This window comes from Orbicella faveolata, unplaced genomic scaffold (assembly GCF_042242905.1).
Source record: "Orbicella faveolata isolate gen_17 unplaced genomic scaffold, um_ofav_v1 contig_1, whole genome shotgun sequence".
Lineage (NCBI taxonomy): Eukaryota > Metazoa > Cnidaria > Anthozoa > Scleractinia > Merulinidae > Orbicella > Orbicella faveolata.
In genome coordinates this window covers 5,632,526-5,649,836 of record NW_028301536.1, presented here as the reverse complement: position 1 = coordinate 5,649,836, position 17,311 = coordinate 5,632,526, and the positions used below count along the sequence as shown (strand labels likewise).

Genomic DNA, 17,311 nt, shown 5'->3' with positions numbered 1-17,311 from the left:
TTTGTGCCAAAGGCCACTTCCGAGAGTCCTCTTGCCTGTGTGAAAACGAGTCTTCGCGCTAAACCATTCAAGTGAAAGTGAGTTCCGCCTAGAGTTTCTTCATTTTCATATGAAAGGTTTTGAATAAGGATTCGTTTTGAAACAGGTAAACTATTGTTGTCAACTCTCGCCTTGCGGAAACCCCGCTATAACGGACACCCACGGGCAGGGGAAGGTACATCCCCGGCCGAAGCCACAAAGAAGTGTGTGAAAACAACTACCACTATTACGGAATTCAAACACTTCAGGCGGTCCGTCTGAAACTAACATTTCTGTAGTTCTCCTCTCGTTACAACTGACATCTTGGACGTATTGAATGACATAATTCCCCTGCGGTTTTGGAATGTTTACTAGTCTGTACTCTATTTTGACTTACATTATATGATTATGAATCGAGGCAAATGTGTACTGCAGATTAAAAGAAACTGGAAATCGTAAGAGTATAGTAGTACGAGACACTTCATAACCGACCAAACGTTGGGTCATTTTGATCACACACCGCAATTGCGGACTCGCTACTACCGGCACCAAATGAAAGTCCCGAAGGTGTCCGCTAGCTATAAGAGTTGATTGCAGTTTGAGAAACCTGCATGCATCACTTACGATTGGATGAATTCTAACATTCGTTTCTAGGGTTTGCCTGGTCGGGAGTTTTGGTGGTGATGAATGTAAATCAACGTGTTTAAAAGAACAAAAAAAACGTTTCTGGAAACGTATTTTTGGGCTGATTGAATGAAAAGCAACAAGTTTAAGGAAGCTTAAAACCGCGCGGCTACAGTTGAATTGAAGTTTCCCGCGTTTGGAAAATTTTAGGAAAAATATTCTCTCGTAAGTATGCAGCTACCAAGGGACTTAGACTGCAAAACAGTCGTATTTTTTGCGAATGCGGGCGACGGTCAATAGTCGAGCGAAAGGTCTGAAGCGAATGTAAAAACGGCGAGGGAGAATGGGTGAGGCTCGCGCGCTTCACACACGAGGATCGCGCCTTCCGAAAACGTCCAGAAACGACTGTTTTGCAATCTACAAGGATTTGGATCGTGTATTTAAGATTATGCGTATGGCAATTCGTCCCGTCTTGGCTCCAAGAAGTATGAGATCATCTGTGCTCAAATTGGAAGTGGCTTATTCGTTCCCAAGGTGTATGGGACCATCCGGGTAAAACCAGCTCGCGCCCGAGAGTATGGGACCATCTGTGCCTACAGTTGTAGGCGCGGAGGCTATTTGCGTCGAGCTACGCGCGCCGAAACACAGGGAGCGGATCCTGCTTGTGTAGCTGAGGGACTATTTTTTTTTTTTTTTTTTTTTTTTGAGGCACTATTTTCGCTGACCTCTTTTCTGTACCCGTTTATGCTTCGCTTTATTATGATTTTCTTTGTTCTTGTTATGATAACTTTTTTGTGGATTGTTTGACTTGTTAATGGACTTATTCTTAAGTGGTTTGTTATTGTTGTTGTTGGAATGCTGCTGTATTATTTCTGGGGAAATTGAAAACGTAAAAATAGAACCTATCACTAGAAATGTGGAAAGCGCTTGTGAACAGTCCAGGATTTCAGAAAATTTCCTTCCTTGTCGGATTTTAGAACAGTTACTGTAGCTTCACGTCTTATAACTAACGTCATTTTTTTTTTAATTTTTCGTGCTTTAGTTTTTTTTGGTTTCGTCTTTCCCCTGATGGGGCGTTGACAAGTAAATTCTCTGCAGCAAAGAATCGGGTATTCTATAGATTGATATTTAAAAACCTGCAAAAATGATATTTAAAACCTGCAAAAATCGACCAAAAACATTACCAGAAAAGGTTTATTTAACGAAACGTGGGAACCGCGTTAATCAGTCCTTATGGAAGTACTTATTTTCGCTTATTACTGTATTAAGGTCATTCCACTGAAATAGAACCTACGCTGAGATTTTTGTCAAACTTGGCCTATTGATTGTTTATATTATAGGAAATTAAATTATGAAATAAAAATGAGGTGTCCCCATGTTCGTTTGGGAGCAACAGCACCTTGTTTGTACCCAATAAATCCTTATAATAGCACCATGATTATAGTCACGATTGCTTGCTAAATTTACGTTTCCGACGATTGTTTCTTGATCTACTCTGAGAATTGGTCCATATTTATTTTACATAGAGAAATTTATATTACTCAATTCAAAACAACGGAAAAAATGATAGATCACCACACTCGTTTTCGAGGAAATGACGATTTACCTCTATGGCGAGGTCCAGCCGTAAAGAAAAAGCCGCCATTTTTTAAAGCGCGCGCGCTAATCACGCGTGAAATTATGCGCAGTAGGGATGCGCAGTGCAATACTGGGGACTGACCTTAAGTCCGGTCCACACTACGCCGGAGAAGTTTCTCTCTGACAACACATCAAATGTTTTCTGTCCACACTACGCCAGAGGAATTTAAAAGTGCAACAATCACCGGTCATTTTGGATTTGTGTTTGAGGAAAACTCGGTCTGGAGATCAAATGATTATCGTGACGCCATCGTTTTTGAAAAGCTCCGTTTTCAAAATGTTTTCCGTCCACACGAATACGAAAAGCTGGTGTTTTCAAATTCCTCCGGTTTGAAGAGCGGTTTCGAAAAGCTCCGTTTTCTTAAATTCGTGACGGATTCATTAATGTGGACGGTAGGCCTAAACGGAGAAAAAAATAAAGCTTCGTTTTCAAAGTCCCCCGTCGTGGTGTGGACGAAGACTTAACAAAACCTAAAAATGCAAAGATCTGGAGTGACACTGATATTTTTGAGTAATACAATAGTTTTGCATAACAATTAAAGTCCAAGTCTTGAAAATATGCGGCAATGTTTGTGTCAGAGTTGTGATCAATATTCATGAATCTGCGTCAAACCAAACACTTCGTCATAGTGTGAAGATGTGGATTTATGTGTTCCTTGTGATGCCGGGTCTTCCCATGTTAATCCTTCCAAGAAGATAAAGCAGGACAAAATAGAAGTATTAAAATACTAATGGTGAGTGTACGTTTTCATCCTTTCGCTGTTCACCAAACGGAACAATTTCTACCTTCCTAATGTAAAGTTCCACCCTTCGCTCGCAATTTTCTTTACTGAGCTGCACAACGCTTCGTTCATAAACCAGTTTTGCGATCACTACGGTGAAGAGCTTCAATTAATTTTTGCGTAAGTTGTAAGATTCCTGCGCTGAATTTGTTTGATATTTCCTCTTCTTCTCGTTGCCTTTTGCTCCTGGAAAGTTGAAAACCGTTACCACGTGCAGCCCTTTGGTCGCTGTTTGCCCTGGTAGTAATAGTGTATCCTGGAAATACATTTGTCCCTAGAAAACGCTAATGTTTCTCTCTTTTTTTGTCTTCTTTTTAAGGAGAAGAAGGAATTCATTGGTACGACCTTACGAACGAAACAAGAGATTGAAACTCACGGGGAGTTGATGTGTATTCAACATTGGAGATGACAACGAGATAAGAATTTTAATCTTTCATAACTGTTGATTAAAATGGTGGCAATATATTTGAAGCTTTATACGTTGTAAGGATAAGTTGTCGAAGTTGTTTCTAGTAGAAGTCGAGGTAATTATTTGTTTCGAACGGGTGATGAATTTTTCAATAGCTAACCTTCGGCCGTGATTAATCTGAGATCTCGATTCTGGTGGCCACCATTTTGGTCGACATGATTTCAAGAAATATTTTGAGTGGTTAAACAACGTTGAATTTTTACGGTGGCATTATATTTGGCAACACCATCTAAATTTTTTTGATCAAAACGCGTACGTTTTATATAGGAATCGATTGTAACATTGCGTGGGTATTTTTTTAGGCAAACGGAGATTTAAATGGGCTGTACTACAACGAAAAATATATTTTGGCACAAACGAAATTATTCTGTAACAAATTTGAATCGTCTTGCTAGTTTTAAATTATCTTCAAATATTACATTTTCATCGAATAAAGCCTCCAAATCATAATTTAATAAGGCAGAAAAATGCCAGGACAATGAAAATGACTCTTCAAAGAGAACAAATGGCCATCTGAATTGATCACATAGACACACACTGATTGTGAAATTCTTTACAAAAACACGCTTAAGAACAAACATCGACTCTGGCCAAAAACGCCGATTGCCGATTACAACGAAGATTAATGAATTAGAAATATGATTTCGGATGCCGAAGGGCATTTGAGGTATTCAGAAGATCGCCGATGATAGAATTTCGGAGATCAACCGAAAATTTCCGAAGATTTCCCAACGGTAACGAAAGAGATAACAAACTGCATTCCAATCGAATCATGTGATTACCGAGATAGTAGTTTTTAGCTATAAATTGAAACTTTTCTTGCGTATTGTTGTACCACAGGTACTTCAAAATAAATTGAAAATATCTTCAGGTTATTTGACATACTACACAACTCAATTTATGAAAGTGCCACCTTAACGACCGATCAACGTTTGTTTAACCACTAGATATTGAAAGTTTTGGCTTCTAAGATCAATATCTGGTTTATAAAAGGTGTAGTGAAAAGGAAAACGCTAAGACGTATAACGAGAGTGATAAACAAAATCATCGACTCGGAGATGTTGTCTTCATGTGCTACCAAATTCTCAGAAGTACAGATAAGACCAAGTAAGATAATCTTAAAGGAGAATTGATATTTTCAGCTTTGAAGTACAAATGAGTTCAGGATCGCGGAGAACAACTGAAAAAAAAAACGCTGTTTCTCTCAATACTTTAATATTTGCAAATCAAATTAGAGTCTGGCATCTTTTGTTTTTCAACAATTGTCTAGCAATGACCTGCAAAAAGACAACCTTTCGCGTGCAGCTACTTCACAATAAGCATTTAAAATTAGCTGTTGCACTGATTGTTTTCAATATTTAAAAGGCTGCCAACAATTTTGTAACAGTCCTAACCAAAACTACAAAGACCAGCAACAAATTTGTTAACAAGGATGAAAATATTTTGCGTATTTGCCTTGTCATACAAAGTTTTCGTGGCGCCTTTGCAAAACATTTGTCGTTCAGTTCTAACGTTTAAATTTCTGGACTTGCAAAAGAAGTACATAAGCATTTTTCTTCGATAAGCTTTGTTCAAAATAGAGTAAATAATTTGGAAATCTTTTCAACAAGAGATTTAAACTTTCACGGTGGATTGTTCCGACATCGTTTTGTAGCCGGCTGAAGAAAATGTGTTATTTTAGGAATAAACATCTTTGTACTACCAGATATTGATTATTTTGTGGTGCTTACTCGTTGGTTTGTTGCACGGGAAAAGAGCTTGGTGCGAACGGTCGCATCGGAAGAGAAAATTAACTTATTTCAAAATTTTAAATGGTTTATAAAGCATCGAAATTGGACAATCAACGATTGGATTTTGATTTACTTAAGTGTTCTTGCTCCTGTGCAACTAAACCGAAGTGTACCATCTATATTATCGTCTGACAGAGAAAGATATGAAATGGCAAGCTACAGTTTCAGATTGGATGTGAAATTTAACCCCGTTGGCTGAAACGGTATTTCACGGTTATTTTGCGAGGTTCAAAAATCCATTTCGGAAGCAAATTTTATTTTGTCGCCTATTTGATCCGTTTGCCATTTCATGTTTTTCATGTCTCGAGGAACTCTTGAATCACCTCGCACAAAAACTATCGCGAAGTTCGTTGAAAAATGAAATTTGAAGACTGTTTGGCAACAATTTATTTGAGAAGAAAAAAAAATGAAATCGTAATGAAATATCAAAATTACTTTTTCAACGCGGGGTGATGCAGCTATTTTTGACGGGATATTTTCCAACTATTGCCTTTGAGAATTTTTTGCGATCAAAAACTTCTGAAGGGTACTCTTTAAATTTTTTTCTCAAAATAGTTGTAAGGGTAAACGCTGTGCAAATTTTTTCAATTTTCCCGCCAAAAGTCTTAGTTTTTAGACGCGAACTTTTCCTTTACACGTTTTAATTTAATTTAACTGATTTTCAATTAGTTAATTAGTTACTTATAGCAAGACAATAAAATGAAATGAAATCATCAAGTGGTAGTTTTTACTGTGTACATTATTTTAGCATTGTTAATAAATAATAAAGACAACAACAACACTACTGTAAATAGAAGTCAATTACACACGCGTCTTCAATAAAACTTTTATTGGCTTTTTAATAATTCAATGGAAATTCATTACAAACAATTTAAAAGTTTAAGTAAACAAAATTGAAAAAAAAATGCGCTTTTAAAAGGGCCTGGAAACTAGTCAAAATGTAGGCTATCTCTTTTACTATTTTTTGACTATGTAGGGTTGTCAAAAAGAAAAAAATTTCTGCGCTTTTGAACGGAGTCTAGCCAGAAGTCAAGCATACACTTTGACTTTTAATGCGAAAAATCTTACATAGTGCAAGATTTTTGCCGCCAAAAGACTCGGTATATGTTTGACTCTAAACCAAACACCATTTAAAATTGCAGACCTTTTTTTCTAAGGGCAATTTTTCTATTAAAAGACTTAGTTTCTTATCAATTTTTTCCTGGCCCTTTTAAAAGCGCAACCTTTTCATCAAGTCGATGCGTCTTCGAAACCAAAACGATTTCAGTGAATTTGTGAAATTGATACAAGACCACTACATAGTAATTTTAACAAGTTTAATAACGAGACTTCCAGGCTGAAAATTTGGGTTGCAAAAAAGCTAATCTAGGTAATGCTAACATTCTACCTTAATTTTAAAGCTACAAACTTAAAATACAATTCACGGCCTCCTGGAAAACTAGCACGATACAAGACAATTTGGTAGATAATTGACAATTTGACAGTAATTCCAATGTCTCTTTTTCGCTCTTCAGTTTTGTGTTGTGAAATCACTAATACGAGCTCCGCCCTAACAATGTGGCCGCAAGAAACTCAATCGAGACAAACTTTGTCTTGTGAATCTACCTTACTTTTAAAACGTAATCCACAGAAGAAACATCTAAACGAAGTCCTTTGCTTCTATCTCCATGTTAATGTCGCTGCATGAACGCTTGAGATGGCAGCCTGAAAGAAAGACAAATAAAACGTCCAATTAACAATGGGTATACTGAAACCTAAAGAACAAAATGTACATTCAGTGTATACTCGATTAAAGCTTACAAGTTAATTCTCTCATCGGGAACGCGCTTGTCGCTTGGTTATATCATCACCACAGAAACAGAGTTTACATAATGATATTAAGAACAAGTTAAAACGCGGACAAGCAATAACACGAAATAAATAACAAGAGCTAAAAAATATAGCACTCAAAAATTAACCTTCATTTGCAACGTTTGCAGGAGAAAAGCTCACAGGCAAAATAGTACACTAAAGATTTCACGGCAAAAATATTAACGACAAAACGGGCTGTAATATTTAAATTTTCTTCTTGAGGATGAATTTAAGAGCGGTCAATAGTCGCCAATCTTTACATTTCTAATGAAATTTTTTTTAAAATAAGAATGTCTCGGGTAGCTTAACATTTTTAAAGTATAAAAATAACTGTACTTTGCTGGACGCTTATGAACAAATAGAAACAAACATTTACACAAAAATATTTACACAGGCAAACAACAAGACAAAGTTGCTTTAAAATTTAAACCGTTGTTCAAATGCAATACTTTAATATGCAAACAAACGAAAACCATTTTCTAAAAGGCAAGTGCAACACAATTCGTGACTTACAATGGATTTTATAGTAATTTTACAGGTAACTTGGTTTTGTCTTGTTCACCTTTGATCTGACAACTCGACAGCTACAGCTAGTTTTGACAAGACGACTTTTATGAAACTACGACTGAAAACGACTTTCAAATTGAGAGCTTATTGTTTCAAGAAATTTCCCAGGGGTATCCGAAATCCCAAAGGGAAATTCACATAACGGTGGAAATCCGAAAATCTCATGGCAATTAATAAAAAAACTCCGTGGTTTGAGCACAGTTATGAGGCAACGAGGCATTTCCCTCCCACTATTTAAGTTTTAGCATACGATGAGATTGACGTTTGCACTTCCAGGACACATGCAGTACTATCATGTGGCACCGTTATTATGCCTTAAAAGGTGCTTCTAATTGGATTTATGCCATATTTTCATGTACTTTCTGTAACAAAATAAAATTTGGTACTTTTTTTTCTAATGGCAATCTTGAAATGAAAACGTACATGATTTTTTTTCAACAAGAACTTTACGACTAAATTTTCAGGCTGTCTGGTGTTCTTTGTTGTAAATTTCTTTCAGGGTCTGTTGTGAGAATTTAGTGATATATCAAGACAATATCCTCCAGTTCATATCCTTTCTTGGCCTTTCTTCTCATCGCTTTATCCTCGTTCAGAGTCCTTAGTGAAGAAACAAATTCTCCTCACTGGTTTCGAGTTATCTAGACAATTCCTTTTTGAGATTACTCTCTAAATCCTCGCAACAGTTTATTCATGATTATGTTTGAGACTGTGAGAAATTGTAAGCTGATCACTCACGAGGAAGCATTGATAAATAAACTGGAAAGCAATTGGTCATTGATCCAATTAGGCCCCTTGTCTCACATATTCGAATATTGGTCAACAACAGTACCTCAGGCATTCAATTCTTAACGAATGTTCATATAACCTAACCCAGAAGGGTTAGGATATCTAATTAGCCATAACATATAACAAGGGTTTGTTGAAATAACTGAACAGTGAAACAAAAACTTCTCTATTCGTTTAAATTCTTTGCTTTCATTGTGCACATGTAAATGCACGGTGCCCTCACGGTTAATGCACTCATCTCTGGATTGAGCAGTCTGCACTCAAGCCCTGGCCGGGGGATATTGTGCAGTGTTCTTGGACAAGAAACTTAAATCTCACAGTGTCCTCTCTCCACCCAGGTGTATACATGGGGACCAGCAAATTAAATGCTGGGGGTAGCCTTGTGATGGATTAGCAACCCATCCAGGGGGGAGCAGATATACTCCTAGTCGCTTCATGCCACAGAAACGGGGAGAAATGGGCCACTTGGCTTGTATGTAGACTTTACCTTTACCTTTTACAAGCACTATTAAGTAATAAAAACTCTTTCCTTTTAAAAGAAAATTGTGACTCACCTAAAAAGGGATCCAATGTCTCTATTTGATTCTTTTTCCTCTAGAGTCTCAGCACAGCTTTTATTGTTCCTTCTTCGTTTTGTACCTAGTGCGAATCAGGTAATATTTTAACCTTTGTGACATCCTTCACCTCTTAATTTCAAAATCTGTTGCAACTGAAAATAAACCATCAGATTTTTTCTATTTTAATCCTACAGGGAAAAGTTACGATCCAATAAAGGTAAAGTTAAGTCTGCTTAGGTGATCCAAACCACCAGCTTATCCAGGTCACTACTGCATTAAGAGTTAAGGCGTAAATTCTAATCTGCCTGAATGGGATGCTAGTCTGACACAGGCTTAGCACCCACTATTACATTCACCCAGTGTCCATTTTCACACCTAGTTGGAGAAATGTAGTCAACCTAACTGTGAGAATAAAGAGCCTTGCCCAAGAACACAACAAAGAGACCCCAAACATTGGTTCAAACCCAGACTGCTTGATGAGCAGCCCAGTACACTAACCATTAGACCACTATGTCCCTCCCCCCACAAAACAATACTCCTTAGCAATAGTATCCCTTAGTCTGAAGGGCCAGCCCCTCCCCCCACCCCTGGGCTAAGGGATATACTGACACATAACAATGGTTTGTTGAATAGCTGAACAGTAGTGAAACAATAACATCTCTATTCATTTTAATTTTCTACCAGCATTTTGCAAATTAGTCCTAGTCATACCAAAAACGTATATAAAATTGTGACTGACCTACTATGGGATCCAATGTTTCAATTTGATTTTTCCTCCTCTCGAGTCTCAGCACATAGCTCTTTTCCTTGCTTATCTGTTTTGTATCTAGTAATAAACTGCATATGTTTTAACCTTTATGGAATTCCTTGATCTCTTAAGTTTTACAAACTAACATAATTAAAAGTAAGTCATCAGATTTTTTAAGTTTCAACCTTACTAGGAGGAGTTTTGAGGATGAACTTAAGGTGAAAAGTTTCTGTAGCATCAACTGATAAGGCATCTTTCTACTTCCCCTCTCCCATTAAATGGAATATCAGTCTGTTGCAGGGTCAACCCTGGTACGAAATTCACCTAGTACCCATTTGTATATCTGGGTGGAGAGAGGCATCGAGAGTGTAAAATGTCATGTAAAAAACACAATGCAGTGTAATAGCTGAACCACGAAACAATAACATCTCCATTTGCTTTTATTTCTGCATTGTGTACCATTATTCCTAGCACTAGTACAATCAAGTAACTGAAAAATTCTCCAACCAACCACTTAGACTCACCTGATATGGAATCTATTGCCTCAGTATGAATCCTTCTCCACAGAAGTCTTAGCACAGAGCTTTATGGTTTGCGTAATAAGAAATGGGAACTGTTTCAACCTTTATGAAAGCCTTGAAAAAAATACACAAGAAAATAAGTCATCAGGTTTTTAAAGTTTTAACCCTACTAGGGTGAGTTTGGACTATTAAGTTAAAGTAAAGTCTGCAGTAGGCATCCAAGTGATCAAAGTGATCTATCACCACAGCTTAACCCAGTCTCTGTCACATTAAGTGATATTGAGTGGTTCTATTTCCCGATGGATGGGATGCGAGTGACTGTCTGTTTCACAGAACTACACAATTAAAAACATTATCAGAGTTTTAGGAGTTTCAACTCAAGGGGCAAGGTTCAACAATGAAACATGTAGGATGAGATGGGATGTACAGTCTGCCATACGGTTAGCACCCAGTACTTATTAAACCTCTTGGTACAGGTACTCCTGAAGGTCGCTAAGGTAGACTCGGAGTAAAGTGTCTTTTCCGAGAACACAACACAGACACCCTGACTTCTTGATCTGCAGTCCAGTGTGCTTAAGATGGCTTACTACCTTTTTGATGGATTATACATGTAAAAGCCCAACTTTCAACTCTTTTGAAAAATTTCCAAGATCTATGTTTTTCATTTTTTCTAGTTACTGTTTCCTGTCAAGTTGTTTTGATCAAAATGAACAACTTAGTGCCTAGGTGAGACTGAGCACTTGGAAGATTAATGACACTAGTTTCTTAAAATCAACCCGCATGACCCCACCTCAAAATTTAAGGAACTAGAAATTGGCGCTGATCAAACATTCATGCAAAGTAAAATAAAAATCTGCAAGACAGATTTTTCACAAACAAAGAAACTGTGAAATGGCTCAAAGACCAAATTAAATTTTGGTGATAAATGTGATTTGCTCCTACAGATCAACTGTGAAAATTTTATCATGGGTTGTACAGTAGGTTTTGAGAAATTTTGGATCACAGACAGGTTATTACAACCTTGTGCGGGTATTGAACTGTGCATGCCTTTCATTTAGCGCATGCTCGTATGATGCCATGAATCTCGTGTGAGAAAGCAAGTTTAAATTAGAACTCCTTTATCGGTTGTTTATCTTCCCTTTCTGTCATAAATTATTTTATTGGTCCTAATGGCTTAAAACATGTTTAAAAGCAGTCTGAAGCTATGTATACCACAACGGTTTAACGCACTTCAAGTGCTGAAGTTGTTTTCATTTCCTCCTAGTATTACCTGCGTCATTTTTGCATGCGTGGCTAATACGGCTAATAATAGTCTGGCAGGCTACCGAGTCTTGAGTCAGTGCCCATCATCCCACAAAAGAATACTCCTCAACAACAGTTCCCCAGGCATTGCAGTTTTAAGGAATTTTTGTCCACCCTGCCCCTGAGGGGCTAAGGTGTAGTACTGCCACATAACAATTACAGGTTTTTTGAAAAAGCCAAACACTGAAACAGTAACATCTCTATTGACAATTTTCCACCTGAATCATGCACTGTCATGCCTAGTAACTGAAACAAAACACGAAGAAACTGTAACTCACTTGATATGGAATCCAATGTTTCTATGTGATTCTTTCTCCTGTTGAGTCTCAGCATATACTTTCATTGCTGTTTCTCTGTTCTGTATCTAGCAAGAAACAAGAAATAATTTAACCTTGATGACAATTAACCTTTGTAGTTTTACAAACTACATAAGTCAATTAAAAATATGTTGTTGATGCGGGTCAAGATGATCGTAATCTTCCTTGAGCGGTATTTCCCTTGTTTTATGTCTAGATTGGCATTTAAAAATTCATCATCTTCAGTTTTGTCATGTGTGTTCCAAACATTTTCTAGGACCCCGTTGTCTGAGCCCTTGCGTTTGTTTGCTTCCATATACATGTAACATTCTTTCGAATTGGCCATTTTCCTTAAAATAGACCCTTTGCATGATCTGGTCACATGATACGGAATTAATTATGCTGGGACGCAAGTTACGCAGTGGGACTTCCAAAACAAAGGAATTCGTACCAGTCCAGCCCGACGTTCCTTTGTTTTGGAAGTCCCACTGCCTAACTTGCATCCCAGCGTACATGTAATTAATTCTGTACCATGTGACCGGATCCTGCAAAGGGCCTATTCAAACAAACCAAACATTTGTGAATCCTGTATTCTCACATTGTAAGAGATATTCTAAATATGTTTTAAATGCTTGTCAGAATAATGTTCAAGGCACAACTGACTGCAAACAGCATGAACCCATTGACACCCAGAGCTTTCTGGCAAAAACGCATTTTCAGCCTGGATATGAGCTAAATTAACTTGTCTTCTCAAAAAGCATTTGTAACATGATAGCATGCCTTTCTTTCCTCTAGCATTGCATTTTACAACATTTTTGCTCAGGCACGCGCAGAAATCAAAATTTTGGTTGCAGGTTTCGGACAAGAAAGTGACCTTACACCATGCACATGTAAGTCTCTAGGCTTTTTGGTTTTTTGACTTGTTTTCGTCTTTCCTTTTTCTCTTTTTCTTATCTTTTTGCTGCAGTGGTTGACCTTCTACTGGGCTTGCTTACAGTTCACAAATTCACAAGGAAGCATAACTGAGATGGCCAAATCTTACCAGGTAGTAGCCAAGCATAGTTGGGGGGAAATTTTCCTCTGAGTTTTTCACTTCAATTTCTGAGCATTTTCGTGCATAATTTTCAGGCTCAATTGACCCAGTCACTTTGATCTGGGTATCACTGGAAAGATCTTTTCCTCCTGCAGAACAAATTTGGTGATCACGTCAGAAGTGGAACAAAGGCCAAATGTTTGTTATTGCTGGTTATGGCTGGCACAGGCATCAATGGTTAAATGATGTAGTGGAGTGAAGCAATGTACATAGAATGATGCCAACCGTAACAAATCAAATACTGAAGCAATGTATAGAGACTGAAGCATTGTAGACAAGAGTTGTTGAGACATGACTGAGAAATGGTGAAACTGTTTTGAAATTTTGTCGCATGAGGGATTTCATATGCAGCGAGTTGACTTAAGAGTTTGATCTACACACTTTGACAACTTGACTAAGAATGGAGGTGTTTTTGAACACATTAGCAGTAATGCAAAGGGTAGTAGCTTTCTTTGTTTCCTTTGCTGTATGTGGGTACACATATCCACAAAAGTGTCCATTGATTAATACAAAGAATTGTTCAAGACTAGAAACGAAATACAAAAACCACAAAATATTTGGCAGTAACAAGTACAAATTTCAGCTTGGCAGTCTAATGGCGAATTTAGCTTCTGAAGGACAACATTTATTTAATAATACATATAGGAATGGGGGTTTTCATGAAGGAACATTGAAATTGCTTTCAATACTTTGGAGACCTGCCAATGAATGATGGGATTTTACTTCAGACTTTGCAAGATGCTGCCTAGGAATTTAAAACTGTAAGCTTAAGTGAATATCTGATATTTTTTTATTTGGCTGAGGGAATCTATGTGAGATTGTGACATGGAAATTAAAAAAAATGGATATCATTTCTTGACTGTGCTACAGCCATCTGAGAACATGAAATTTCCCTGTCACTTGGGTCACTGAAACTACGCAAGGTGAAGACCTGCAACTTAAGTCGAACCTCTGGTTGTGACCACCTCTCATAAGTGACCACCTCCCCTCAGCGACCAGTTTTCCAAAATACTAAAAGTTTCCAAGTCAAATCACTATATTTGCAACCTCTTGTAAGCGACAACCTCTCATAAGCGACCGCGACCACTCTTAGAACTAAAAGTTTGAAATTTTCTTTTGTTTTTAACCTCCTGTAAGCAACCACTTGACAGATAATAGAGTGTGCATTGGATAATAAGTTGTTGTAACCATACTGCATTCCTGAGTAGTACAAGAGACAGAAATTTTTCAATGGAAAGTACAGGATTTTTTTTCAAAATTGACTTTTCACATGAATAAAAAGTCTCTGCAGTTACCATATGCTAATGAGACAAAATTTTGACCCATTGGTCTAAAATTGGTTGGTCTAAGCTCTTGTAACCGACCACCTCCCACCTACATTGTAGGCTTGGAATTTTGCATGTTCGCTTATGAGAGGTTTGACCGTAGTAAGGCTGTTACATCAAAACAATGTAGGTTGACATATTTTTCAAACCAAATAGAAAAAAAAAAGATCAGACTATACTAGGAATCGGACAATCCTGTTTTTTTTTTTTAAAGATAAAACTCATTATAGTTCAAAAGGCTGCTTTAATAGCCGCTGTTATCACTTACCTACCAATCATAGTTTCTATGTTGATATTATCATGTCCTGTCTTGAAAATCTAGGTTCCTTCTAGTTTGATGTGTTTCATTCTGTATGAACAAACGATGTACATGTATGAGATCCATCTTAAACTACGGTACATTATGTACATTCATATTTCTACATTTTAATTATTTCAAGTCTAAGTGACTATACAAACTTTCACATCATACTGTACAATCACTCAGCTTTGTACTCTCCACCCTAAATGCGCATTGGCCATTGACTGATCAGAATTTTGTAAATTTTACAGTAATTAGACCCAATGGATTATTCAGGGAGTAATCAGGTGAATAATTTCAGAACTTCTTTTGATCAAAAAAGCCATTAGTGTCTCCCATAAGTTGTAAAAACTGTAGGGAACAAGCTCTTAGCCAGGATTAGAAAAGTGGCCATCCACCCATTGATATGGGGCCAAAAATCAACAGGATCTGCTATATATTAATTTACCCACAAAGTAACAAGTTTGTTACCGGTGTAAAGATCAAGGCTACAAGGTAAATTAACACTTAATGACAACCCTGGCCAATATTCAGCCATCTTGAGTGGACAAGCTAATAGTTAGTTAATATAGGAATTATTATATGAGATATAGAACAACTTTTTCTTGTAGGACACAGCATGTAACCCTGAGTGGCAAGATAGCATAAGCTTGCCCGTTGGGTTAGTCAATCACAGTACAGGATTTGGTTAATCTTGCCTGCTCAAGGAGCTGGCCATTCAATAAAGTGGATCCTTGATTTAAGTGCTAAGAGAATGGGGTAAAACCTCAATATAATGAATTTGCAGAAAAACAACCAATTGAAAATGTTTAGTATATCGAGGTATTGCTCTCTTTGTTTTTTTCCATGGTGTTATGTTGCACTACCCAGCATTTCTGGATCTGAACAATTAAGTACTGTAAATAACATTAGTTTTGTGCTTTAATATCTACATATGAAGTTACAGTACACTGTACAGATCTAGATATAGCTATAGCACCGGAAAACTAAACAGGTCATCAAAATTTTAACAATTGCAACTGACTTGTCACATGTCATAATGAACAGCTTAATGAATAACATAACAACTGAAAACTTAAACAACAGAAACTTCTTTACGTTACGACTATAGTAATATTGTTAATCAAGATGCTCAATCAAAAGATTCCTCCAAAGAAGACTGCCTCATATTTTGTCATTCATAAAAATGTGTCCTTCGTTGAAGAGGAGCACAGAAATTCCCTTTTTTGCGCACACCTTGTCAAATGTCATAATGAACAAGAACAGTGTAACACAACTTAATTAGCAACAGAAAACTACTGTACTGTACTACTAAAACTGCACAATTAAAAATTCTTCCAATGAGGATTGCTTCTGTCTTTCTGTCATGTGTTGACATGTCTTTGTTATATCGGGGTATATTACACATTTTGGCTTCTGTATTGTGTTCATTATAACAAAGATTTCATTTTATCAAGGTTCATCATATCAAGATCCTGTTCCATACATTTTACTGTAACTTTGGCTGAACTGAAGAACATTGTTTGTTATACCGAGGACTTTGTTATATAGAGGTTCACTAAATCAAAGTTCTACTGTAATGTCATCAATAGAATGTGGGGCTAGAACTGGACCTGCAATCAGGAATTTGTAATAATTAATTTTGATTAGAAGGATAACCAGCAATTCACAGGGAGTTTCAGGCAAATTCAATGGCTGTGAGAATGATTGTGCCTACCTGGTTTGACCATGCTGAAGGAAGTTTTTCTAATGAAGAAGTTCAGTTCAAAATGTTTTGTCCTTCAGTAGAAACCTGTTGCCCCTGGGGGGACTTCCTTATAAAAAATCTCGTCATACCTATTAGGGGTTAAAAATGTGGTTTTGGTGCCTCTTTGGGTGCTCAGCCTCAAAAGGTCCACAGCGGGAGCTTTTGCAGTACTTTTTGGGCTACTAAGTCCAAAAGCGTATGTCAGAAGATATTTGACAATCAACTGATGTTTAATTTTGTTTCATATATAATCATCTTCATGCCTGTTAAATATTATGAGTGTCAGTTAATACATTGTTTTAGAATTGGTACCTCTCAATCCGCAAAACAGGATATTGGTACCTTTAAGGAGTTATTAATTTTCAAACTTTCCGACAAGCAACCCCGACCTTTTCTCTCCCCCACCCCCCACCCCCACTTCCTCGGGACTGTTGCCCCCTGCTGAAAACGTTAATGAAAGCCCTACAATTCAGCTTCTAACTGAGTTCAAAAATATGCACAGCTATTTGCTCTTGGACACTATTTGTTCTGAAGACAAACCTAATAGCTTAGACTATATATTGACTGTGGTATTGAAGCCCTGATCAAGGGTTATGTTATTGGCATGTGCTCCTTCCACTAGCATTAACTACTGCAGGTAACTTTTCAATCTGAAGGAATAAATCTTACTTATGATAAAATACGAACAAGCCACAGAAGAGCAAATAAAAACAGAAAAACGCCAAAATGTCTTACCTCGCAACGAGTAACATCGGCCCGCCATATTTTCGAAGACATCTTGCTTCTAGGAATGCTTCTAGGCACTTGCTCTTAGATTGTGCTCTTACTGCATGATGGGATACTCAACCGGAAATGACATCACTTCATTGCTACAGCCGGACGTTTGACGTATTTTC

The 17,311-nt window shown here is 37.2% G+C and overlaps 1 long non-coding RNA gene across 4 annotated transcripts; it reads right to left on the bottom strand.

Annotated features, from left to right (window-relative positions):
• Nucleotides 1-6,133: 6,133 nt before the first annotated feature.
• Nucleotides 6,134-17,250, bottom strand: LOC110064193 (uncharacterized). Of its 4 annotated transcripts, none has more exons than XR_016209964.1 (8): nucleotides 17,151-17,250; nucleotides 14,640-14,716; nucleotides 12,992-13,131; nucleotides 11,932-12,017; nucleotides 10,355-10,465; nucleotides 9,822-9,908; nucleotides 9,080-9,234; nucleotides 6,134-7,025 (listed from the first exon to the last, which is right to left on the bottom strand). It is a non-coding gene; the product is annotated as an uncharacterized LOC110064193 (long non-coding RNA). The 4 variants fall into 4 exon arrangements; XR_016209953.1 differs by having other exon boundaries at nucleotides 9,080-9,164; XR_016209978.1 differs by lacking the exon at nucleotides 9,080-9,234.
• Between the last annotated feature and the right edge of the window lie 61 nt (nucleotides 17,251-17,311).